Source organism: Ambystoma mexicanum, chromosome 14, assembly GCF_040938575.1.
Source record: "Ambystoma mexicanum isolate Mex_15411 chromosome 14, UKY_AmexF1_1, whole genome shotgun sequence".
In the NCBI taxonomy this organism is placed as follows: Eukaryota; Metazoa; Chordata; class Amphibia; order Caudata; family Ambystomatidae; genus Ambystoma; species Ambystoma mexicanum.
The window spans coordinates 289,294,613-289,321,729 of NC_090940.1; positions in this window are offsets into that span (position 1 = coordinate 289,294,613).

Below are 27,117 nucleotides of genomic sequence, written 5' to 3' on the forward strand. Positions count from 1 at the left end.
CTCATGTTGCCTTGCCACAGGGCTTGTGGGGGATGGCCAGTCGTCGTCTTGTGGGTGCCCCTGCGTGGTATCCTCATGGTGTACGGGATGGAACAAACAGGGGGATTGAGACAGGTCATGGATGGATCTTACTTCGACATCCCCGTTTTCTGTGTCGGAGCATGCTGCCATTAATGCAGTGTCACCTATGGTGCTGCTGCCACCAGAAGCAGTGACTTCTGTGGCATCCATTGGGGGGACCTGTGGTGGTGCTGTTGTGGGCATGCTGGCTGCTGGGGTGCCTGTTGAAGTTCCCTCCTGTGTGCTGCCACTTGATTTGTGCTGCTGCCGTGTCTTGATGCGTGCAGCTGAGGTGGAGGGTCTTTGGCCGTTGGTCTTGGCCCTCTTTGCAGGTGTGCTGGTAGGGGTGTCCTGGAGCTCGTCGTTTGAATCGGACCCTGTGGTGGAGTAAAGGAGGGCGAGCGTTATTAATGGGACCGTGGAAATTGGAATGGCAATGTATCACATGCATTGGGGTGGTACCTGAGGGTGATTCGGGTCGGGGGCTTGGAGGTGGTTTCATTTTTGTGTGGATTGAGGATGCAGTTGTTTTGCAGCCTGCAGTTAGGGTGTGCCTGCTGCACGTGTAGAGGGTGTTTTTAGGATTTTTAATTATTTATGTATTTAATGTGAGTTTTAAAGTGCGCTATCAGGCCAACGTATGTGGACGTTCTCCTGGACATGTGTTACTGTTGCACTATGTGGACACATGGTACTTCACATGATTGGACATTGTGGATTTAGCATTGTTTTATTTGGCCCACCTACCTGATTCTTCGGATGTCTGCACTCCTTTCTCCATCCCTCCGACTCCCTCTATACTCTCCATTCCAATGGTGGAGGCACAGATTTCTTCCCAGGGGGTCAACTTGATGGGTGATTCCGATCCTCCCCCGGTAGCTGTGGCAATGTTACGGTTGGCGGATAGTATGCTCCGTACGCGTATCCGCAGGTCGTCCCATCGCTTTCTGCATTGCTGTGGGTTGCGGGGTGCGGTCCCCACCGCACTTACCCGCTGTGCCACCAGGGCCCATATGGCCTTCTTGTTCGCAAGTGCCGTCCTGGTCATTTGCGTCGAGAAGACGACGCCAGAATTCTCCTGGAGGGTCTCTGTGAGCACGGTGAGTTCCTCACGGGAGAAGTGGACCTGCCGCTTGCGGTCGCACGCTTTTTTCGCTACTTTTTCCATTTTTATTGCTTTCACTGGGGTGGATGACGGGTTGGGATGTGTCTCAGGGTAGTATTTTTTATGGTTGTGTGGGAATTCAGATTTTATAGGTGTACGCCGTGCTGTTTCCCGTTCCGGGACCATTTTTTAACTTCCGTTTCCGTATATTTACGGTCACCGTACTTTCCGATTGCCGCTCATTACGGTGACCGCTCAGATGGGTGGCGGAATTGCACCTAGGGCGCCGTACGACGGCGGTGAGGGGCGTTTTGGGGACATTTCCGCCATCGCGGACTTTGCACTTCCGCCATGGCGTAGTGCTCGTGCACGATGGGTCGGAATTAGCCGCACTTTGCTACGTCGTGCAATGGCGGAAACGCTATTTACGCTATGGCGGTCAGGTCAGTCACTTTCCGCCAGGGTCGTAATGAGGGCCAAAGACATTGAATGAGTGTATGCAAAGACAGTTCCCGAGCGCTCATCCAGAACTAACCTGCCATTTACTGGAACTGGAACTGCACGTTTCACTTCGGGTCGGCGCCATATCTCCGGCATTCCGAACCCCGGCCCCTAAGGGGAAAAAAGACATAAGCATTAGCGCTTGCTGCAAAAAGACAATGAACATATTATTAAGCTTGGACATTTGAACTTGCAACAGAACTTTAACAGAGCCTTACCTGAATAGTCGAGCTTACCTGAACTCCCATCAATCCTCAATCCAGTGAAGTAACTGGGTTTCAACGCGCCCCTGCATCAGAAGCAGGATGGAGAGCTCATCCTTCCTGACCCTAAGGTGAGACTTCACGGGGAATCGTGGAAGGGTATTGTGGAGGGTTGAAAGAGAGTGGGAGGCTTGAGCATAACTCAGTCAGAAGGTAATACTCCCTTTTCACACACAGGGGAATATTCCTGCGAGCCGGAGAAGCCAGAGTAGAGGGCCCTTCCTGTCCATCTTCAGAGTCCTGCGCTTCACCATTGAAGAAGCATCAGCACTCGAAGCCAGACCTGCGCCTCCGTGGGAATCAGGTGAGCGTTACAGAACGCGAAGCCTACCCACAATTTCCCACCCGGGCGCTATGGAGACTTCCGAGACTGACCAGTTGGCCCAGCTTTTGGGGGAATTATGGGCAGAGGTGCACTCAGCCCGCCAGGAGACTAACGCTCTCAAAAGAGAACTGATCTTATCCAAGGAAAGAACAGATGACCTAGCCAAAAGGTTATTACAGGCCCAGGCAGGGCACACTCCTTTACCTAATTCCGGAGACATTTCCACATCAATGGGTTTGAGTAACCCGGTACAAATTAATCTACCTGGACACATGCCTTTGGCCCCGCCTGAACGTTTTGCGGGGGATCCCAAGAAATATGCCGTCTTTATGAGCCAATGTCGTTTACACTTTCTATGCAGACCCGGAGCCTTCCCTAACAACCAGACCAAGGTAGCCTTTATACTATCTTACCTCAGTGGCAGTGCTGCCGATTGGTCTATTCCATTGGTAAATCAGGATGATCCCGTTCTCCAGAATTTTCAGGGCTTCCAGGCCAGCATGGAAAGATTGTTCGCTCGACACTCTCAAGGACAGTCCCTTGATAACGAACTGCTATCCTTACGACAAGGTAATCAGGATCTTCTGTCCTACATAGCCACCTTTAACAGACTGGTTGTGGAAACTGGATGGCCAGAAAGCAAGAGGATCACATTGTTTCATCGAGGCCTGCGCAGAGAGCTTAAGGATACTCTAGCTCAGATAGTAAACCCACCCCAGGTCTGCGCAGACTACATTGACTTGGTGGTTCAACTTGATCACAGACTTCAAAATAGAAAAGCAGATTGGTTCAAGTATGAAAACCGAGCACCGATCAAAACCCACGCTAACTCCAAGAGTACCAACGTATCTGAACCTATGCAAATCGGTGGTGTTAAAGGACCATTAACGCAGAAAGAACGAGAGAGAAGGCGGCAAATGCAACTTTGTCTGTATTGCGGGACTTCCGGTCACTTTCTTCGAAATTGTCCAGTTAAACCACTTAAGAAGGTGGTTGGAGCTACTGATAACGAATTAGTGACACCTGATTCGGGAAACGACCTAGCCCGGCAAGGGTAGGGGTCCGCTTGCCGAGCTTGAAAACTAACTCTTTGACCTCGCATTTTGTCATGCCAATGGTGCTCGTGGACCCAAAACAGCCTCAGCAGTTGCATGCTATAAAAGCATACATCGACAGTGGAGCTATTGGAAATTACATAGACCGTGAATTGGCTTCCAGGATTAAGCTTCCTCTCCGCCCGAAAATAACCCAAGATGTCATTACTACAGTAGATGGAACCGAAATAGCCTCAGGGCCTGTAACGCATTCCACTGTTGAAGTGACACTGGTGGGTCAGGATGGACATCGGGAAGCAATCGTGTTTGATGTGATCAAGGCCCCACAATTTCAAGTAAATCTTGGAATTCCTTGGTTAGAAACACATAATCCCGGAATTGACTGTCGAGCAAAGAAGATAAGTTTTCCTGAGTGTGAACCAACTTGTTATCCAAGAAATCCAGCTATGGGTCTAGCCTCAGCAACTTCCACCCCTGTACAGCTACCGTCAGAATACCAAGAATTCCAAGACGTTTTTCAGAAAGAACAGGCTAACACGTTACCTCCCCATCGGTCTTATGATTGCCAAATCGATCTGGTACCCAATGCTCAACTACCTTGTAGTAGGATTTATGCTCTTACGGAACCTGAGAACCTGCATTTGCGTCAGTATTTAGATCAGTACCTAGCCAATGGTTTTATTCGTCCATCCAAGTCTCCTGTCTCTTCAGCTCTGTTCTTCGTGCCGAAAAAAGAAGGCGACCTTAGAACATGTATAGACTATCGCGCCCTAAATCAAATAACGATTAAGAATCGTTATCCTCTGCCCTTGATCCCTGAGCTTATCGACCAGGTGAAAGACGCTTGTGTGTACACCAAGTTAGATCTCCGAGGCGCTTATCACCTGGTGCGCATAAAAGAAGGCGACGAATGGAAGACTGCATTTCGCACCAAGTTTGGGCTCTTCGAATATCAGGTGATGCCCTTTGGTTTGTGCAATGCACCTGCCGCCTTTCAGTACTTTATGAATGATGTTCTTCGGGAACTTATCGATGTCTGTGTCATTGTTTACATTGACGACATCCTGGTGTACTCTTCTTCAGAATCTGATCACAGAAAACATGTTAGGGCAGTTCTTGAGAAACTGCGCCAGCACAGACTATTTGCAAAACTCGAAAAATGCGTTTTTCATACCACAGAAGTTGAGTTTCTCGGATTCATCCTGACACCTCAAGGAGTCCGAATGGACTCGCGAAAGGTGGACGCCATCCTCAAATGGCCATCTCCAATCTCGGTGAAGGGAGTTCAGAGCATGCTCGGCTTTGCCAATTTCTATCGAAGATTAATCCCGGAATTTTCCCAAACAGTCCAACCCATCACCGCTCTCCTAAAGAAAAACAAACGCTTCGAATGGACTCTTGAGGCCGAACAAGCCTTGCAGGACCTGAAAACCAAATTCACCTCTGCACCTGTATTGAAGCACCCGCACCCAGATCTCCCGTACATAGTGGAAACCGATGCATCCAGTTCGGCCATGGGAGCTGTCCTGTCGCAAAGAGACCCAAAAACTAACCAACTACACCCAGTGGCCTTTTGGTCCAGAAAATGTTCTCCTCCTGAAATCAACTACGCAATTACCGATAAAGAGTTACTGGCCATCAAATCTGCTTTCAAGGCTTGGCGTCACTACCTTCTCGGGGCAAGACACACCATCACCGTAATTACGGACCACAGAAACTTACAGTATTTAAAGACGGCCAAAGCTCAATCTTCACGACAACTCCGATGGGCTCTATTCTTTGCGGAATTTGATTTTGTAATTACCTATCGCCCTGGCTGCAAGAATGGAAAAGCAGACGCCTTATCCCGGATTGGCATGGAAGAACCTAATTCGAGCTTAGAACCTGTGCCCATCATACCTGAGCAAAGAATCTTAGGCTTAACTTCATTGCAAACTATTGAGGATATCCAAACGCAAGTAAAACAACTTCTAGACTCTTCAACCTTACTGGAATGGAGTCAAAAGGGTCCTCATTACACCGTTAAGGATGACTTACCCTACTTCCAGGAGCGGTTGTTTCTGCCAAGTAAAGAATTGCAAGAACTTGTTATTGCCCATCATCAGGAATCTTTAATGGAAGGACACCCTGGTATCGCTAAAACGGAGGAAAAAATCAAACGCCACTTCTGGTGGCCTTCTTGGAGAAAAGACATAAAGTCTTTTGTACTGTCTTGTGGAATTTGCGCCCAAAACAAGGCTCAAAAGAAAAGGCCAGCCGGCCTACTTCAACCCTTGGATATTCCACCGGCACCATGGCACACCCTGTCAATGGACTTTATAACAGATCTGCCTCCTTGTGCTGGTTACAACACAATCCTGGTAATTGTGGACCTATTCTCCAAAATGGCCCACTTTATCCCTTTAAAGGGTTTGCCTTCAGCTTCCACCTTGGCCAAGGAATTCCTGGAGAATATAGTTCGCATACATGGTTTCCCTTCCATATTAGTCTCGGATCGTGGAAGTCAATTTATCTCACATTTTTGGAAGAAGTGTTGCCTTCTAGATGTGCGGTTATCCACCAGCCACCACCCCCAGACCGACGGACAAACCGAGAGAACCAATCAGACTCTCGAGCAATATCTTCGGTGCATGTTACACCAATCCGAGTTAAATTGGAAAGACATCCTTTGGATCGCAGAATATGCATACAACAATTCAGTGCATTCTGGAACCGGACAAACCCCCTTTTATACTTTGTATGGTCACCATCCTCGGACCTCTGACCTAGATCCACCTCTGACCCTGGAAATGCCCGCAGTAAATCATCTGCATTCCACAATAACCCGAGCTTTCAAAGAAGCTGCAACACATTTACAGCAAGCCAAGAAAAAGTATAAAGAAAACGCTGATTTGCACCGAAGTAAAACTCCTCCTTACCAAGTAGGAGACCAGGTATGGCTAGCAACTAAACATTTACCCCTCAAGGCCCCGCGAACCTTCAATCCCAGATTCATAGGACCTTATCCCATCAAAGCTATAATCAACCCAGTGGCCTTTAAACTGGATCTACCGTCCAACATGCGTATTCATCCAGTTTTTCATGCTTCACTTTTGAAGCCAGTACAACCAGGAACCCAATTATCCAAGCCTCCAGATCCAGTTCAAATTGAAGGGGAATTAGAATTCGAAGTTAAAGACATTTTAGACTCCAAGGTGGTAAAGTCGAAACTCTTCTATCTTGTTGACTGGAAGGGGTATGGACCTCAGGAGAGATCGTGGGAGCCTAGTAACCATGTCCACGCACCTCGATTAGTACAAAGGTTTCACCGGAGATTTCCGAACAAGCCCAAACCCCCGGAGGGAAGAACCTTGGGAGGGGCCTTGAGGGGGGGTACTGTCATGATGCCTACCTCCAAGGAGCCAGGTCCTACCCAGCAACCCCAGAGGCAGGCATCATTTCCCCCAGGGGAGTGCCAGCGGGCCCAAGCTGGGGCCCTTTGGACGCAGTCCTGGCGCCTTAGGTGCCAGGCTCATGTTGGACCTCTGTCCTGGCGCCTTAGGCGCCAGGCTCATAAAGCTAGACATGTGTTCAAGTGTTTTAATGTGCACTTACCTGATGCAGACCATGCTGCCACATCCGGGCCCTCTTGAGGCCTGAATGGAACTACTTTACCTGTGGGACTACTTTCCACCCGGGTGTGGTCGGGGAAGGATACATACCTGATCGGAGGAAGGATACACACTTGGGACTTCTTCCAAAGCTATTTAAACCACACCCGATCAGCAACTCACGCTTCTCGTTGTTCTGCTCCTCGCAGCTGGACGCTCACTGTGTCAGCTCCTGCATCTGGACTTCAGCCACGCCTGTCAGCATCCTGGGTCACCTGCAAAGGGAAACAAGAGACCTTACCAGCTAAATCTGCATCACGGAGACATCACCGACGATCCTGAAAGGGAAGACATTATTTTTCAAAGCATTTCGTTACGATCGCTGCAGCGATCATCCGGATACACAGCCACTTCCCAGAGCCTAGAGACAAAGACAAGAATAAGAGGTGAGAGAAGGAAGGGAATAAGACTTACCTGTTGGGTCATTCTCATTTCATTTCGGGTCTTGCCGCTTCCAGGCATTTTCCGGACCCCGGGCCCTATGGGGAAAAAAGACAAAGACATTGAATGAGTGTATGCAAAGACAGTTCCCGAGCGCTCATCCAGAACTAACCTGCCATTTACTGGAACTGGAACTGCACGTTTCACTTCGGGTCGGCGCCATATCTCCGGCATTCCGAACCCCGGCCCCTAAGGGGAAAAAAGACATAAGCATTAGCGCTTGCTGCAAAAAGACAATGAACATATTATTAAGCTTGGACATTTGAACTTGCAACAGAACTTTAACAGAGTCTTACCTGAATAGTCGAGCTTACCTGAACTCCCATCAATCCTCAATCCAGTGAAGTAACTGGGTTTCAACGCGCCCCTGCATCAGAAGCAGGATGGAGAGCTCATCCTTCCTGACCCTAGGGTGAGACTTCATGGGGAATCGTGCAAGGGTATCGTGGAGGGTTGGAAGAGAGTGGGAGGCTTGAGCATAACTCAGTCAGAAGGTAATACTCCCTTTTCACGCACAGGGGAATATTCCTGCGAGCCGGAGAAGCCAGAGTAGAGGGCCCTTCCTGTCCATCTTCAGAGTCCTGCGCTTCACCATTGAAGAAGCATCAGCACTCGAAGTCAGACCTGCGCCTCCGTGGGAATCAGGTGAGCGTTACACCTACTACCTCCACACCAGCTTCATCTGTCCCCACCAGCCCAGTGCGCCACACACGTAGGAGTGCAAGGCACACTGAAATGCCGCCTCTGGACAGGAAGAAGTCCCGGAAGTAGTGTGGGGGGACAATGGTAGTGGGACACAAGGTTGGGGGTGAAGGGGTGCATCTTGTGGAGTCTATTGGGGGTGTTGGTGTTTGTTGGGGGGGTCAGGGAGTTTGTTGGGGGGACTGGGAGTTTGTTGGGGGGTCAGGGAGTTTGTAGGGGGGGTCAGGGAGTTTGTTGGGGGAGTCTGGGAGGGGGGAGTGGGCACATTTTTGCTGTTGTAAATAATACACACGTTGTGATAAGAAAAATACATGGCTGGACATTGTTATTTTTGTGTGCATCCATTTAATGTGGTACGGTATTCAGTGCCCAACTCCCAACATTCCCTGTGTGCATTTCCACATTGGCCCAGTGTCTGACTGACACGAGTCTTTCATTGTCCCTGTATTTCAGAAGTATTCGTGAATTAGTGCTAGGCGTACAGCATAGCCATCCCGTGCATCACGTACTGGCAGGGGGGCTACTTCACCTCCGTCTCCATCCTCATCATCCTCACCCGGCCCATGCATGTCAATGTCAGGTGGCAGTGGTACATTTCTCCAGACTCACATGTTGTGCAGCATGACACAGGCCATGGTGATCTTTGCCACCTTCTCAGGCCTATATTGGAGTGCCCCACCAGACCTGCTGAGGCAGCGGAACCGCCCCTTCAACAGGCCAAAGGTCTGCTCAATCACAACAAGGGGACGGGTGTGCACACGATTGTACTCCTCCTCAAGTATGTTCTACGGGTTACGCACAGGGGTGAGTAGCCACGGCCTCAAGGGAAATCCTCCATCACCTGCAAGCAGATTCAAATAGGTGTGTGTCACTCTGAACTGCCACATTCAGGGAGCACAGTCATGGCGGCAGCTATTTGGTGTGGCCATTCACATGTCCCTGTAAGCATGAAAAAATGTTATCTAGGTGCAATCTATACTGTCATGAGGTGTGGCAGTATGGATGGCGTTCAATAGATGATGCAGGGTGTAATCATGCATGCTGAGGCAGATATGCTGTGGTAGTGCAACAATGTTTTGACTCCAATTCATGCTGTTCATTATTTACTGTGCATGGTCACACTGCCCACATTGTCACACTTGCCATCCTGTTCATTCATGCATTGCTTGCCATCACCAGGGTGGCCTGGTTGTGCCTCTTACTTGTTCTCATCGATATGCATTATTTGTGAGATGTGGCCCAGTGAAGTGTCATGTACCGTTTGGCTGGGTCAGGTGAGGAGTGTTTAGCTCTGCATTCATTCTCCACTCACTGGCTATTGCCACCCAGGTGTACTATTAACCCCCCCTTTCCCACCCTGGTGAAGTATCCCCCCCTTTCCCACCCGGGTGCAGTAGCCCCCCCCCTTCTGCATCCGCACACATGAGTACCCCACAGCATGGCCATGGGCCTGTTGTGCAACTCACCGAGCAGCCAGGCACGTGGGCCGGCATGTCGCTCCATGTGACGGGATAGCGTGGAGTTGCGCAGTACCATGGCATCATGTGTGGATCCAGGAAATCGGGCGCAGCAATGGGTGATGATCTTGCTGAGTCACATACCATTTGCACATTGATGGAGTGGTATTGCTTGCTATTGCGGTACACCGCCTCTATGGCATGGGGGACTACCAATTCCATATGGGTGCAGTCGATGGCACCAACACAATTGGGCATGCCTGCCAGTGCATGGAAGCTTACTTTGGTTTCTGCTATCTCCTGGGCAGTCCGTGGTAGGGATATGTGGGTGCTTGCGTGCTTCAGGAGGGCATCCAGCACTTGGTTCAGCATGCGTGAGAATAGTGGTTGTGAAATGCCATGCAGCTGGCCCACTGTGTGTTGGTATGTGCCTGTGGCCAGGAAGTGTAGCACAGACACCACCTTTAGTAGTGGGGGGATGGCAGTGCGTATTTGTATGTGGCTAGCAATGTCGTTCTGTATCATGTCCACTATGGTGGTGATGGTGTCACGGTCCAACCGGTACAGGGTGTGGATCTGCTCAGGCGTTAGGTTAAATGGGCTGGGTCTGGTGCAAGGGATTGGTGGCTGCCTACGAGGCGCTGGTGGATGCGCTGGTGGTAATTGCTGGCCCTGTCTCACCCTCCTTCTCCTCCTGTGTCTCCTGTGTGCCGCCTGTTCTTGCTGCTGTAGTTGTTGTTGTTGCTGTTGTTGCTGTAGTTGTAGCAGTATACGCATGTCCTCCTGCGCCATGATTGCAAATGCTAGTGGTAGCATTTTGGTGTAGGAAGGGGTGTGGTGTGTAGGTGTGCTCCTTTTGTACTGGGCCACTCTACATTGCCTACACCTGTGGGGGGGGTTTGTGGTATGTGGGTGTGCTCAGTTCATACTGGCACAGCCTCCTTTGACTCCACCTGTGGGGATTGTGTGCACCTGTGGCAGCTGCCTTGTATCTTGGTTGCTGTTTGCGGGTGGTCCGCGATGCCTGTTTTGCCAGCATCATGCAGCCCGTTATTACCGGGTTCGCGATGCCGGTATTTGCATGTTTGCGTGGGTTGTAATTGGCACCTATTACCGGCATGCCGGTATTTCCTGCCCGAAGAGGCGTGTGTACGCGCCTATCCCGCTATTTACGGCACCGTAAATAACGGTGCCGTTAATACTGGGTTTGTGGGTCAGAATGCTATGGAACGTTAAATGATGCCGGTATTTACATACCGGCATCTTTTTTCCCTTACCGGCATACCTCGTAATGAGGCCCAAGGGAGCGGATGGAAGAGTAGAGGAGAACATTTTGGATGGGTACGGGACAGGCTGTGGAAGGGATGAGCGCATGCAAGGGGACGGAATATTTTCCACTAGAACTGCATTGGCCCATAGATCCGGGAGCTTTCTCCCCTGAAAGGGCATTTCTCTGTGAAATGTCTATTTGAGAGTTTTAATGTCTCCATTGTATACATCCTTATTCAACTGAATGGGTGATGTTACACATGTCACCCAAAACACGTGTCAAATTGAATGATCCTGGGCAAATCACTATGTCATCAAAACCTGGTGATGTGAATAGGCTTTTTCCAGCCAGAGCCATACCACTAAACACACCGAAATGATAGAAAAAAGATACTTTAAAAAACATGCAACATTTGTCCTTCAGGTCATCATTGCTGCACTTGTGACAGCCATTAAGTCACCCCACCCTAAGCTCCGCCCCCAAATCCCGCCTACCCAGGGCCCTCTGTCAATCTTGCCCACAGGGCCCTTTGTCTTAAAACTGCCACTGAAGAACGCCCAGATTTCTTACACCTCCTGACATTGTCTATCTGTGATAAGTTTGCGCATATGCCTAGTTCTTTGTATCGTCAGACCAGGACAAAATAATGTAATGTGTTTTAATGTTTCCGTCGTCCCTTTTTCAGCACAGAACTTACACCCAGGATTTGCCACCCACTTATAAATCATCAAGATTTGTTTTGTTGGATGTATATTCCGGCGGAATCTCATAAACTGGCTTCTGTACTACAGACTAGGAAATCTACTTGGGTACTTTTATAGACAATCATAAGATTTACTTTCTTTTTTCAAGGGGGCCTGCAAATGATGATTGTTTCTGTTCTCAAGGGTCAGTATCCAGTCATGTTGCCAGAGCTTCCTTTTGACCTTCTCTTTTATTTTTTAAACATATTTTTATGGTGGGCATGGCTTGAAGCGCCAGCAATGCGGTCGCCTCTCCTATAAGCCTCTGTGTGAAGCCCGGCATCAAGAGCAGACATCGCCGGCTCCGCCGCTGCTGCAGCGAGGCTTAGCAAAGATGGCCACCCCCAGCCGGCTCAACGCAACTTGGGAGCCTCGGCACCCGCACCCACCTGCAGGACGAGCCGGCTGGGGGCTTGAGAGAAAGGATCTGCCCTGAGCTGCTGCGGGGGAGCCTTACAGTGATTGTGAGGGCTCCCACAGCACAGAGACCTAGGTTCCATCCAACGTATCCAAAAGCCTGTCTGCCCGTGACCTGCAGCTACGGGGCAACAGGTAAAGCGGACCAAATGTCCTGGCCCAGCTGGGTCCCGCTGAGGAAGATATATAAAGGGAACAACGGAATACACCACAGGCCCCCTCCCACTCCCGTACACTGCAGAAAAATGAGGGAGCTGAGGAGTAACCACCTGCACCCCTAGCAACATGCGCAAACTGGCCACCAAAGAAGACCTGCAGTCCTTTATATCCAAAATCAAGGTGGAATTCCGGAGCTGCATAGCAGGGATCTCGTCGAAGGTGAATCATCTAGATCAACAAGTCCTGGAGGTGGAACAAAGGCTCGTGAAGTGGAAGACCACGCAACAGACCAAACCACATTAGTAGGTGAGCTGCAGCACAGGATCCAGGTGCTGGAGGGGAAAACCGAAGAGATAACAACTAAACAGAAGGACTTGGAGAATAGAGCCTGCAGGAACAACCTCTGGATGAAAGGGCTACCCGCATCAATTACAGACCAGGCCCTCCAGGCCTACATAATTGAACTCTTCCAGACACTCCTGCCGCACTTGGACAAGGCGATGCTGCTTCTTGACCGGACCCACAGACTGCATGCCCGAGGGAGCCGGTCCTGAGACAGACCCCCAGATGTGATCACACAGGCCCACTTCTTTACGACGAAACAGGAAATCTTAACAGCCAGCCGAATGCAGGGAGACCTAACATTCCAGGGGGCACCTCTGCAAATCTTCCAAGTCCTCGCCATGGCAACGATGCAGAGACGGAGAGAGCTTAGACCCCTAACGGCATTCCTGCAAGACCAAAAGGTGTGTTCCCCCGCCACTCTACAGTTTACTCTTTGTGATGCAACCCGCACCATCGACACCCTGGACGAGGTGGAAGACATCTTAAGAGTGGCCACCCCGGAAACAGAAGCGGGCTCCACAGCGAAACCCTTAACACCAACGAAGAGAGAAGCCCCCAGACTAAAGCGAAACACCTGGGCAAAGGTGGCCATGGGACGTAAGCCAGGGACCCCCCTGGAGCAAACCTGATGACCTCTCCCTACAAATCTGAAACACGCTTTCCCCATATGACACGTCACCCCGGGCTGCCTACCACTATGCCGGGAATCACAAACTTTCTCGAGTCCGGGCTTCACACGGCCTGGTGCTATGGCACCCGAAGGCCGACGGGGTATACTCCCCAACTTCAGCTCCACGTTTTGGTTAATGTTAACAAGTTGGACTTCAGCTGCCGGCCTGTTAATGCAGTTCCCTAGTTGGATGCAAAGGTTAAAAACCCGGTTGCAGATTGGGATTAGACCAGAGACAAAACTCGATGGCGGACAAAACCGACCCGGATTCCCCCCCCCCCGCATATTTGATGGATTCAAACCCTCCAACAGAACCCCCGGCCCACCAGAAACTGAACTTTGTCTCTCTCAATCTGAAGGGCCTTAATGCACCTGAGAACCGCAAATCAATCCTCCAGCGCCTTCAAGACCTTAACACCTCAGTTGTCTTCATTCAAGAAACTCACCTGCTCCCAACGGACTTTGCCCGTCTCTGCAACAGAAACGTCCCTCTTCAATACTCGGCTTCCAATGGTTCGAAGAGAGGGGGCGTCTCCCTTTCATTGAAGGCCAAGTGATCATTGGGGAAAACTTCAACGGGGTCCCAGACCCCCTGATGCACAAAACCCACCCGCCATTCCCAAAGGACTTTAAGATTGCTATGGGGTTCCTGCACCTATTCAAGGTTCTAGGGATGGTAGATGCCTTGAGGGTACTACACCAGGGAGAAAAGGACTTCTCTTTCTTGTCACATGTGCACTGCACCTCCTCCCGAATCGACCTGCTCCAGACCCCCCACCCCAAGACACTAGCCAACGGTAAGGAGAGGGGGCGGCTGTCGACTTCCTGGCCCTTTGGAGAGGTAGAGGCTTCGCTAGCAGATCTGCGGCCCAGTGGCGCAGCAAGAGGCTAGAGGTGGGCTCTGGGACACCCCCAGAACATGGGATGAATAGAATAGAAAGAATATCATGCAGCGTTCGTATCTGCACAAAGTTACAAGAGCTTGTGGGCCTGACCGTGTCTCTGAGAGGAGATTGCTGGTAATAACAAGCCACCAGGAACAATTAACAGCATCCAAATGGGCTTTGAATATCATTTAGAGGAGACATGGCACGTAAACTGAGTAAAAGGGCGACTCCAAGACTATATTGCTAAGGAGGCAGTCCCAGGACATCTACAGAATCGAGGGTTAAGCATTTGGCAACAAGTAAGTGCATTGGGCCCACGGAAACTGCACACTGCGCCGGCATAAACCCCCTGCGGGTCCACTGCAGACCGACATGGGTACTTTTTTGTTGAGGGTACAGTTTTGTACCCACCCGTTGGGCACCAAGAGCTCTGCCAGCCGGCAGGATTTTGAGCAGCGGAAGTGGGAAGAGTCTAAGCATGCAACGCATTGCTGGACAGTTTAAGTTTAGGGAAGTGTTGTTAGAGGGGTTGGGGGGAGGTGTTCATTAATGGGGGTGGGGGGAGCCTGACAGATACAGAAGCAGTACGCAACTAGCAAGGGAAGATGTACCAAATGGGGCTACAGCTCCCACCGAACTTTAGAAGCCATATATACAATGTTTGAGGACATAATGTTAACGACCTGGAATATTTGTGGTCTGAACAACTATGGCAAAAGACAGAGGGTGATCACATACCTGAGAAGACATAAAGTAGGCATTGCAATGTTACAAGAGACGCATCTGAGCAAACCAAAACTGAACTGAAGAAAGTAGCTGAAAAATGGAGAGGAGTAGTTGTGGGCTTGAATTATTCATTATATGCAAGAGGGGTACTTACAGGGATCACTCCCTCAACCCCCTTCAAAGTTCTACACACCAATAGACAATGAGTGAAGAATGGTCATTATACATGGCTTTCCTGAAAACAGGGAAATGCACATAGTAAACACCTATGCACCTAATCATGATGCCACTATTTTCTTTAAGTCACTGTACACAAGACTAGGTCCGTATAGGAATGGGGTTATGATATGGGGAGGAGATTTTAATTGTACCCTGAACCCAATGATAGACAGATCTGACCACTTAGTTAGAAGACCGGCCCCTCCAGCCAAAGTCCTAAACACACTCCTATCTCAATTTCAACTGGCAGATATTTGAAGGACTTTTCATAAAGACGAAAGGGACTACTCCCATTACTCAGCCCCACAAAAAGGGTTCCATGTAATAATGTCGCCACAAAAATCTCGCCATGCAAAGATATCGCTGAAAAATAGCCGTTTTGTGTGGCGACATTATTGCATGGAACATGCGGGGGACACCCCCGCCACCCCCACATTTTTTTTTCTTTTTTTTTTGAATTTTTTTTTTTGCCCCCGTCCCCATATATATGGTCACCCATATAATATCGCCGCAACTTTTTCCTGCCGATATTATTTACGGCGACCATATATATGGGGATACTATTACCTGATACCACACAAAGTATATACCAGACTAGACTACTTGTTCATATCCATGGAACACAGAACAGAGTTCGTAGGGACAAAATACTTACCTAGAGTACTCTCAGATCATGCCCCACTCTTGCTCAAATGGGTGATAGTGGCTCCGAGACCTCCTATCCCCAGTTGGAGACTCAGGAGCGAAGCATTGTTAGACACTGCATTTAAAGAGCATGTCAGAAAACGCACAATAGAATTTTTGGAGGTCAGTGAAGGAATCGTAAACCGAATAAGTACAGTATGGGAATCATATAAGGCTGTGATGAGGGGAGAAATGATTGCCAAGACAGGCGGATTAATAAAATCCATAACCACTTACATAGATAATACAGAGGCAAAAATTTCAGAGCTAGAGAAGACGAACAGTTGGGGGGGGGGAGACCACTAGGAGGAAGAGATTAGACTGCGTCAGACTTGCCTAACTCACTGGGACAGGCTAGATAAATTCAGCTATACTAAGTATATTGAAAGAACCCATGCACAAGGAGACAAGCCGGGTAAAATGTTAGCATGCTGTACAAAAGCAATAACAAGAGGGTTCCAATATACACTATACAAACATCAGAAGATAAAGTTGAACACCCATAAGCAGGAGTTAACTTAGCATTCCAGGAGTATTACGAAGAACTGTATAAGGATACACATATAGTCAGAGAAAAAAGCACTCCTTGATGTACTAGAGTTAATACGCCTAACAAATTTAGACGAGGTACAGAAGGGGATGTTAGATGTACCTATAGCTGCAGATGAAGTGCTTGCCACAATAAGATCTCTTCTCTCGGGCAAAACCCCAGGAACGGATGGCTTACCAGGTGAACATTATAAAGAATATTCAACAAAGCACATGAGATAGGTTTCCTACCAGAGAGAATGAGGGAGGCCTTAATAATTCCACTACTAAAGCTTAAGAAAAGTGCCACAGACTGCGGCTCTTATAGACCCCTGTCATTATTAAATCAGGATAGTAAGTTTCTTACTGCAGTACTGGCACACTGACTACGAAAAGTAGTAAATAAGATCATACACCCGGACCAAACAGGGTATGTCCCAGCTAGAAACATATCCTGGAACTTGAGGAGGCTTCACCACGTAATACAGAGCACCAAAGACAGTCAGGAAGGTTGTGCAGTGGCATTGTTAGATGCAACTAAACCATTTGATTCCGTCCACTGAGACTGGCTGTATGCTATAATGAACAAAATGGGATTCGGACAGCAGTACATAAGGGGGTGAGATTAATTTACACTGAACCAATGGCTAGAGTCAGGACCGGAGTAACTTACTCAGATAGATGGGTGCTACAGAAGGGCACTAGGCAAGGTCGTCCACTGTCCCCAATGCTGTACATTATAGCGGTAGAACCTATAGCAGCATACCTGAGACAGGAATACAGTGATCTAGGAATAGACATAAAAAGGGTGAAACATATTGTATCATTGTATGCTGATGATATATTGATATAGTTACGAGACCTGGAGGAGAACCTACAGTATGTAATGGAGGTCCTGGACAATTTCGGTACTTTTTCTGGGATAAAGATAAACAAGGCAAAATCCAGTTTATTCCCGGTGGCCCAGTTGGCGGCAAGGAAAGACTCAGAGCTGCCTGTACTGCTATTGCCATGGAGTGGGCCCCACTTCAGATATTTAGGACTGCACATATATCACAACCCCAAACAGGAACATGAACAGAACACCATTCGAGCTAAGGGGGGTTGATTAAGTCAATGCAATTCTGGGGTAGACTACCCCTGTCGATGGTAGGTAGAGCGGCCCTACTAAAAATGGTAGCTTTACCTAGGCTAATGCATTGCTTTGGAAATATCCCATATAACATACCAAAGAGGTTCTTCCTAGAGTTAGACACAGAATGTAGGAGATTTCTGTGGCAAGTTAGCAGACATAGAGTTGCTCTTAACACGCTATAAAGACCCTATGAGCTGGGAGGGCTGAGGATCCCTAATTTCGAATTGCATTACCTAGCGTGCCAGCTATGGTATGTGGTGCATTGGATGGCAGATGAACCCACGGTAGACACTGCTCTCCTGCAACCAGCAATTAAGAAATTACTCCTGAGAGACATAGGGCCTCATTGCGAGGTATGCCAGTAAGTCAAAAATGATGCCGGTATGGTAATACCGGCATCGTTTACCGTCCCGTCGCATTCCGACCTGCAAACCCGGTATTAGCGGCACACTAAACGGTGCCGGTAATAGCGGCATAGGCGTGTACACGCGCACCTTCAGAGAGCAAATACCGGCATGCCGGTAATAGGGGGTAATTCCAACCCACGCATACATGCGAATACCGGCATCGCGAAGCCGGTAATCACGGGCTGCACGATGCCGGCCATATAGGCATCGCGGACCACCCGCAAACAGCAAGCAGGATACAAGGCAGCTGCCACAGGTGCTCACAATCCCCACAGGTGGAGTCAATGGAGGCTGTGCCAGCATAAACTGAGCACACCCACACATCACAACCCCCCCAGCCCCAGGTGTAGCCAATGTTGAGTGGCCCAGAACAAAAGGAGCACACCTACACACCACCCCCCTTCCTACACCAAAATGCTACCACTAGCAGTTGCAGTCATGGCGCTGGAGGACATGCCTATACTGCTACAAATACAGCAACAACAGCAACAACAACAACAACAACTACAGCAGCAACAACAGGCAGCACAGATGAGACGCAGGAGGAGAAGGAGGGTGAGACAGGCCCAGCAATTACCACCAGCACAGCCAACAATCCCTCGCACCAGACCCAGCCCATTCAACCTAACCCCTGAGCAGATCCACACCCTGTACCGGTTGGACCGTGACACCATCACCACCATAGTGGACATGATACAGAACGACATTGCCAGCCACATAGAAATATGCACTGCCACCCCACCACTACTTAAGGTGGTGTCTGTGCTACACTTCCTGGCCACAGGCACCTAACAACACACAGTGGGCCAGCTGCATGGCATTTCACAACCACCATTCTCACGCATGCTGGACCACGTGCCTGGCTGCTCAGTGAGTTGCACAACAGGCCCATGGCCATGCTGTGGGGTACTGATGTGTGCGGATGCAGAAGGGGGGGCCTACTATACCCGGGTGGGAAAGGGGGGGGAATAGTGCACCTTGGTGGCAATAGCCAGTGATTGGAGAATGCATGCAGATCTAAACACACCTCACCTGAACTAGCCAAACGGAACATGACACATTACTGGGCCACATATCCAAAATAATGCATATGGATGACTACAAGTGGCACAACCAGGGCACCATGGTGCTGGCAAGCAATGCATGACTGAATAGGATGGCAACTGTGGCAATGCGGCTAGTGTGACCATGCATAGTAAAGAATACACATCATGAATTGGAGGCTAAACATTGTTGCACTACCACTGCACATCTGCCAGAGCATGCATGATTACACCCTGCATCATCTATTGAACCCCATCCAGTGTACCGCACCTCTTTACAGTATACATTGCATATAGGTGACTATTTTGTACACGTACTGGGACATGTGCATGCCCATACCAAATAGCTGCTGCCATGACTGTGCTCCCTGAAGGTGGCAGTTCAGAGTGACACACAGCTGTTTGTATCTGCTTGCAGGTGATGGAGGATATCCCTTGAGGCCGTGGCTACTTAGCCCTGTACGGAACCCACAGAACAGCCATAAAGAGGAGTACAATCGTGTGCACACTCATACCCGTGTTGTGAATGAGCAGACCTTTGGCCTGTTGAAGGCGCAGTTCCGCTGCCTAAGCAGGTCTGGTGGGGCACTCCTATATAGGCCAGAGAAGGTGGCAAAGATCACCATAGCCTGTGTCCTGCTGCACAACATGTGCGTCCAAAGGAATGCACCACTGCCACCTGACATTGACATGCATGGGCCGGGTGAGGATGAAGGGGATGGAGACGGAGGAGAAGGAGCCCCCCTGCCAGTATGTGATGCATGGGATGGCCATGCTGTACGCCAAGCACTAATTGACGAATACTTTTTAAATGCAGGGACCATGAAAGTAATGTGCCTGTGACCCACTGGCTGCATGTGGACATGCACACTTGTTTTGTCAGAAGTGCCCCCACTGTACACCATCACACATTAAATGTACATGCACAAAAAGAAATATGTCCAGCCAATGATTTTCTTGCACACAGCGGTTGTATTTTCCAGACACGTGATAATGTGAACATAATCCCCTCAGAACCCCCAGTGAACTCCCTCACCCACCCTACAAACCCCCCAAATGTCGCCATATGTACAACAAACACTGGTCCCTTGACCAACGTACATTTTTCAAATGTCATTGTCTGCCCACTCTATTTCTTTGGTTTTTTGGGATCCGGGGGTGCCATGGTCAAGCGCCGTGCACTCCTCCGCATCATCCTCATGGGGCTCGATTGGGCCGAGGTAGAAGGGGTTGTGGCAGTGGAGGTGTCGATGGTCAGTCCCATGCCTGCCCCAAGGTGTGGGCGCTGCATATGAGGCAGGTTTTCAAGCAGGGCCTGCGTAAGTGCCCCCAGACACTCCCTCATGGCACTTGTGGATGCCTCAACAGCAGCAGTGTTGGCTCGGATGGCTGTGGCAATGGCCCTCATGGAGTCATTTCCATCTGATATTTGTTGCCGCATCAGTTCAAGCATCGACTCCTGTTGTGCTTCAACCCTTGACAGGCGAGCCTCGAAGGAGTCGTTGGCTGCAGGAGTGCTGGTGACCGGGGTGGTGGTAGGCAGGGTGGTGGTAGGCAGGGTGGTGGTAGGCAGGGTGGTAGATGGCACTTGTGTGGTGCCCACGTCCAGGGCACACTCCTCCTCAAAGAGGCATATGTCTGACTCATCAAGGTCCGAGTCGTGGAGGAAGGGATCATACATGCTTTCTGCCTCTGTAGGGGTAGGGATGCTGGTAATGGGACTTGGGGTGGGTGTGCCGGACATGATGTCACCCTCATTCTCCACCTCTGCATCCACAACATCTGCGGTGGTTGGCGGAGCATGAATAGAAACGCCTCCCACTTTTGTGGGTGGCTGCTGCTGGACAGTGGGTGCAGGTGTTTCCTGCAGGGTTACTGCCCGGTGTGGCACACTGCCTGTTGCTCTGGGCAGTTTCTTGGGCTGGGTGGTGGCGGTGGCCCTAGTCCCTTGCCGTTTTAGGGGTGTGGCAGTTGGTGTTCTGAGGGGGCATGTGGGCAATCAATGCATGGCTGGTGGCATGGCATTGGTATGGTGGATGTGTGGTGAGTTCCATGGGCACGGTTGGGTCATGTTGCACTTGTGTTGGGATTGGGATTGGCACTCAGCATGCGTGTGTAGCAGGCTGTGGCACAAATTCTTGACTGGATATGTTGATGTGGGCCTGGGACATGCATTGCCTTGGCTAGTCTCACTTCCACGTCACTTGTGCCACATCATGGTTTAGCCTACACGGATGTGATGGGTCACTCACCTTCGTCTGTGGATGATGCAGCGCTCAGCTCCTGGTCTCCGATTCCCTCTATGGATTCAGGATCTTTAAAGGTACTGGCTGTCTCCTCCGATGCCGTCAACTTCAGTGGGGAGTGTGGGCCTCTGCCTGTCGCCATTGCGGCCCTCCTGTTCTCCGACAGGATCTTCCTCACCCAGAGGCGGAGGTCATCCCACCGCTTCCGACAGTCGCGCACACTCCTTTGGGTGGTTCCCACTGCCGACACCCTCTGTGTGACCTCCTGCCACACCTCCTTCTTTTTGGTCTGGGCCGCATGCTTCATGTCGGTGCTCCTGATGGTGTCCGCATGCTGGGCCAGGGTGTCAGTGAGCATACTTAGCTCAGCGTCTGAAAAATGCTGTTTGCGCTTCCTGGGGGACGCCTTCCTGGTAGCCTTGGACATCCTGCTTCTATTCTGCCACAGCACAACACAAAAGAACTGGTGGTTGGGGAGGATGGCAATGGATTGTGTTTTTAAAGATGGCCGCCAGCCCATTTCCCGTTCCTGCGCGATGATGTAATTTCCTGGTCAGTTTTTTGCAAACACGGTATTACCATGCCGGTATTTAGGGGTTGGTATGAGGCGGTACTGCTATGGGCGGGTCCCGCGATGCCGGTATAGGGGGGTTGGAGGGCTTTTAGCGGCATGCCGGTATTACCAGTACCGGCATGGGGGCTTGCGCGTGCTCGCACACTCGTAATCACCCGCTATTAGCGGGTTCATACGAGCATGGACCCGCTCTTACCGGCATGCCGGTAATGGACCCGTTTTTACCGGCCAACTCGTAATGAGGCCCATAGTATGAGTGCCCCCGCTGGGGCAAGGGACGTACCCACACTTAGTGACACTAGGCGTACAAATCTGGCAGAGGGCTTGCAGGACTATGGGGATCAAAGACCTGATGTCACCACAGACACCGCTGGTGGCAGTAATGGCAGACAAAAGGGGGCTGCGGGATGGCGTTACAGCACATTGGGAGCTTAGTGGAATCGCGACAATTGGGGACCTATGGGAGGGTGAAAAGCTGTTAGTATTTTCCGAATTGCAAGCAACCACAGGCATACATAAGGGCCAATTCCTGCTGCACAGAGCAAAACTAAACACAATAAAGGACAGGTGGCCGGCTACAAACGATGCCATGATAATGAATGAGGACATTGAAACCGTGATAAATGTCTCAGAGGGGTGTCACGCCATATCCAGGCTGTATGATGTCCTCATAGGATGTAACTCGAGGGAAGAAATTAAATGCAAAGCGGGATGGGAGAGAATACTGGGGAGAACATTTGAAGAAAAAGAATGGGGTAACATTGTCGCCTACCATAGAAAAGTATAGAGAAATGCTAGACTGCAGATGCTCCAATTGTACATCATCCAAAGAGCATACCTCACACCGGAGGCGATATCCAAGTTTAGGGGAGCAAGTAATCAGAGGTTCCCCAAATGTAAAGTGGTGAATGTAGGTAGGATACACATGTTTTGGGAATGTGCTACTATTCGGGAATTTTGGAAGGGTATTGCAACCAAGGTTGCCTTAGGGGGAATTACCCTGGACGTACAAACCCCAGCGGCATGCATATCAGGACAGTTTAAGAGATGAACCTAACAGAAAGCAATGGGTAAGATCAAAGATCTTATGTATGCACTGGCAAAGCGCACATTGCAATGAGATGGAAGGAAACCACAGCACCGAGTGTTGGCAGGTGGTGGGAAGATTTGCGGAAATGGACAACAGCGGAAACGGGTGTGGGAGAGGGCGATGGGAGAGCAAAAGCAAGAACCTGGAACAAATGTAAGGCAATGGATAGCCCTCACTGTTACTATGCTCGGCCAGAATAATGATAATGACATGGACTCCACAATTCAAGTTAGAAGGAAGCGAGTGAACTAGACCCAATATGGGAAGCAGACGTATTACATGCAGACTTGGGGAGTGTGGGGGGTGGGGGAGTTCGAAGGTTGACGTGGCTTGCAAATTTGTTGGAACGTTAAACTGAATGATACTGAAATAACATAAGTCCATATAACCTCCAGTTTCCATAACCCTGAACTCCCCCCGCCCCATGAGACCTCACTGGAGCCTATACGACCCAATCTTGAACGACATGGCGCTGAGAGATGCCATTGCCAAAGCAATCCAAACCTACTTCCAGGAGAACCCCACAGGACTCACCTCAACTGCAAACACTTGGGACGCCCTGAAGGTTGCTATCGGGGGGAGCTCATAGCCCCTTGTCAGTGTATCGAAAATGCAGGCAGGAGGCCCGTACTAGGCTAGAGAAAGCAGTAATAGAAGCCGAAGGGGAACACAAAAAAAGATGTTCTCCCAAGGCCCGCCGCTCCCTACTACCTATTTTTTTGAAACACTTTTTTTACTAACGAAACCCAAAAAAATATATAAATTTAAAAAAATACATTTGAAAAAAACATTTCGCCAAAATGTCTTCTACGAAATTGCGTTTCGAAAATATGTTTTCGAAAATATGACCGGATACCCTTCACGAACAGAGAATGTGCCATGAAGCTCCTATTCGCTGGTACTATCCCCTAGTATGGCTCCATCAAATTCAGAACTCACTGGACCCACATTGTTGGGGAAAATGTGGGATGCAAGGCACCTACCTACACATGTGGTGGGACTGCCCCACTGTTCAGTCCTTCTGGGACAGAGTCCTCGCGAAGATTGAAGCTATCACCCAGGTCAAACTCCCAAGAATCCATGAAGTGATCCTCCTCGGATCCCCCGTCCAGGGATTCTATCCGAGATCAGGGATGACTGCCAAACTTATCACCCAGTTGCTCCTGGCAGGAAAAATCACAATCGCCTGTACCTGGAAGACTCCTGAGGGCCCGTTGATAGCCCTATGGTAGATCAAAATATGGGACATACTGGTGGCGGAAAAGGTTACGGAAGCTAAGGAGGGCCTACTCCATAAGTTCGCAGAGTTGTGGGCCTTGATACTGGACTATGACCGGGAGTTTCCAGCACAAACTCATAAGCCCTGCATGCCAAGCCTAGTCCTAAGAGAGAGCACCCAAAAAAGGGAATGTCCTTGACCTAACAGTAACAAGACATAAGAGGGCAGGAACGGGGGAGGGTAAGCATCCATGGGAGGGTTAAGGGTATATACCGTTTCTTTGCAAGCTGTCTGGTTAACAAATAAAATCATACGTGTTACATTGTACTACTGTCCCATGTATGCATCCGATCCAAAATAAAGTTGTTAAAAATCTATTTTTATTGACATTTTCAATTTGATAACATACAAATTCTCCCCTCCCCACCCCAACTCCCATTGCCTCCCCCGGACAGCTACCACGATTGTCAATATCAAGTCCTTGATATCCAGTCCTCCTATACGTTCAGCAAAATAAATCCAAAACTCGTACTCTTTGCGGTCACCAATTCTCCCGATAGTCTTTATGAAGAAAGTCCACCAAATCCCAGTCCTCTTTAAACTTCTTTGGTTCCCCTTTGTGAGAAACCTGAAGGTGTCTCCCTGGCTAATCCCGGGGAGCAGTCATCCAGGTGGCCAGGACACGGCCATCGCTATCGAATCCAGTTCCTAGGGTGGACCAGTGAGGGAGGATCACCTGGATGGGGGGTCCTCAGGGAGTGGGAATGGGACACCGACGGGTAAGACGTGGTATTCCCCTTCCTTTGGCACCTTTTCCCCATCCTCTCACGTAGGACATTCTAAACCACCGCCCCCCTTTTTCTGCGACGAACACTTTCACACAACCCAATTGACTAACGCTAGAGTTGTTTACCTGACATGTCCCAATACCAGGGTCAGGCAAGGTCAGGCAATTGATCAGAATCACACACACCTGGCAACGCTTTCTCTTCCCCACAGGGATAAAAGGTGGAGCCAGAGAGCACAGTACGAGAGAGGCGAACACAGCATACAGCACGTTGAGACAGCTACCATGGGGCAGTTCAAGAGAAAGAGAAAGACTGCTGGAAGTGAGAGGGTGGCGAGGGGAGAAGGGACCTTGGCCTTTTCGTAGCAGGCCCGCTGAACCTTTGTGGAGGAGAATCTAAGTCTGCGAACAGTAGCACAAATGTCCTGCAGGAGATGTCAACGCTACACGGAGCAAGCCTATGACGATAGTCAGGAGCGAGGGAAACTCCTGTGCCTGTGGTACCGGCCTTGACTGAAAAGAAACCAAAATCCAGGCGGTACATCACAACCGGTGAGTCAAGGGGAGAACCGATAAGAACTGGGCTGTTATGAGTGAGAACCGCAAAGTGGCAAGTTAAAACCAAAGTTATTGAACTTTGAATGAACTTTTAAGTGTGAAGGGCAGGCCAGTTGCAAAAGGGAAAGCGGCAGTGCAGTGGTGCCAATTCGAGAGACTCTCGTCGAGCCCCATATGAGAGAAACTGCAAGTACCAGAATGCCATGGGAAGGCCCGCGAAATAGGTCAAAGTGGTCATACAGAGGGTCAAGCAAAATCCCCATACAATCGAAAGACTTTAATCTACAAGAACTGTGAAAGAAAGGGAATTGAACCCCATAGCGAAAGTAAACATTGAGAAACCAAGGGAATTGACTACCGTTAAAATCAAGAGGGGTCCGATCCCGACCGAGGAGACCTAGGGGTGCAGCCATCACCCGAGAAGATAAAAAGGGAGAGAAGGGTCAGCCTAGAAGAGGGGGACCCAGGAGTGAAGCCATCACCCTATTTGTACTGTGGATTACAATTAAGAGGGATCCGCCCAGAAGAGGGATCCTTGGGGTGAAGCTGTCACCCTAACAGAATTGTGATGTACAATACAGAAGAGTGTCAGCCCAGAAGAGGGGGATCCAGGGGTGAGCACATCACCCATATGGAACTTTGAGAAACAAACTTTCATTTGTTAAAGTAACTTTTTATTTATCTGAACGCATCAGGCCCAAAGGCAAGGGACTTTTCAAGGAAACAAGACTTGGCCCTTGACGATCCTGAGAACTGTCATATGGAACTGTCGTCTCGTGCTAGAGAAGCCTGAGACTGTACTGTGGTCCTCCAACTCCACCTTTCCCCGTGCTCAAAACATGGGGGAGGGAGACCCAGGCTACCACCTCCTCACTTATCATTTGAGAACACTTCTTATTTTTTCTTGAAACCTAACCCCACACCCTTTTGTATTTAGCATAAGGAATTGGCAATAGGTTTTTCTTAGTATAAGTCTTTTTATTTGATGCAACACAACTAGGACTGCCTTTTTTTTCATTTAATGGTCGACACCTGTCCCCATCTTAGATTTAGGTTTAGATCAGGCGTTTTTCCAACCCGCAAACCATTTTCATTGTTCAATAAACACCCTTGAACTGTGTTCACTTGTGTCTGTCTTACTTGTTATCACCATGAGTCTCTCACAGCTTGTACCACATCTGAAACCCATTCCAAGGAGACATAATGCCACATTTTCATTAACCAATCCTGCTCGGTGGGGCCCGTAAGTTGTTTCCATTTTTGTGCAATGAGTGACAAAGCGGCTACACTTAGAATCATACGTGCTTTCCTTCGACTCTTTACAGAGAGACCTCCATTATATCCCCCAGACCCAGCATTGCTTCCCCCATGTTTCTACATATTTAGGGACCAAAAATCGCTTTCATTATCTCATTAACACTTCCCCATTATGCTTTCAATTTGAGACACACCCGCCATATATGACCCCATGTTACTATTGCCTTACATCCCCGCCAAGATTCCCTTGAAACATTTGAGTAGAACTTATGTAGTTTCTCCGGGGTGAGATACCATTGCGTCATTAACTTGACTCACATTTCATGTATTTGAAGTGCCCGCATTAATTTCGGAATTCCCTCCCAAACTGCCAACCATTGACACTCGGTAAAAGTAGTGCCTGTGTCTTTCTCCCATCACTTCATATATTTCTATTCCACTTAACCGGGATTATCGCCAATGATTTTATACAGCGTGCACACTATTTGTCTGTCCCCAGGGTTTGTGGTGATATATTTATCAAAGGGGGTAAGATCCCTTATTATAAAGCGTTTAATTCCCATTAACCAGTGTCGAAGCTGAGCTTACCTCAAT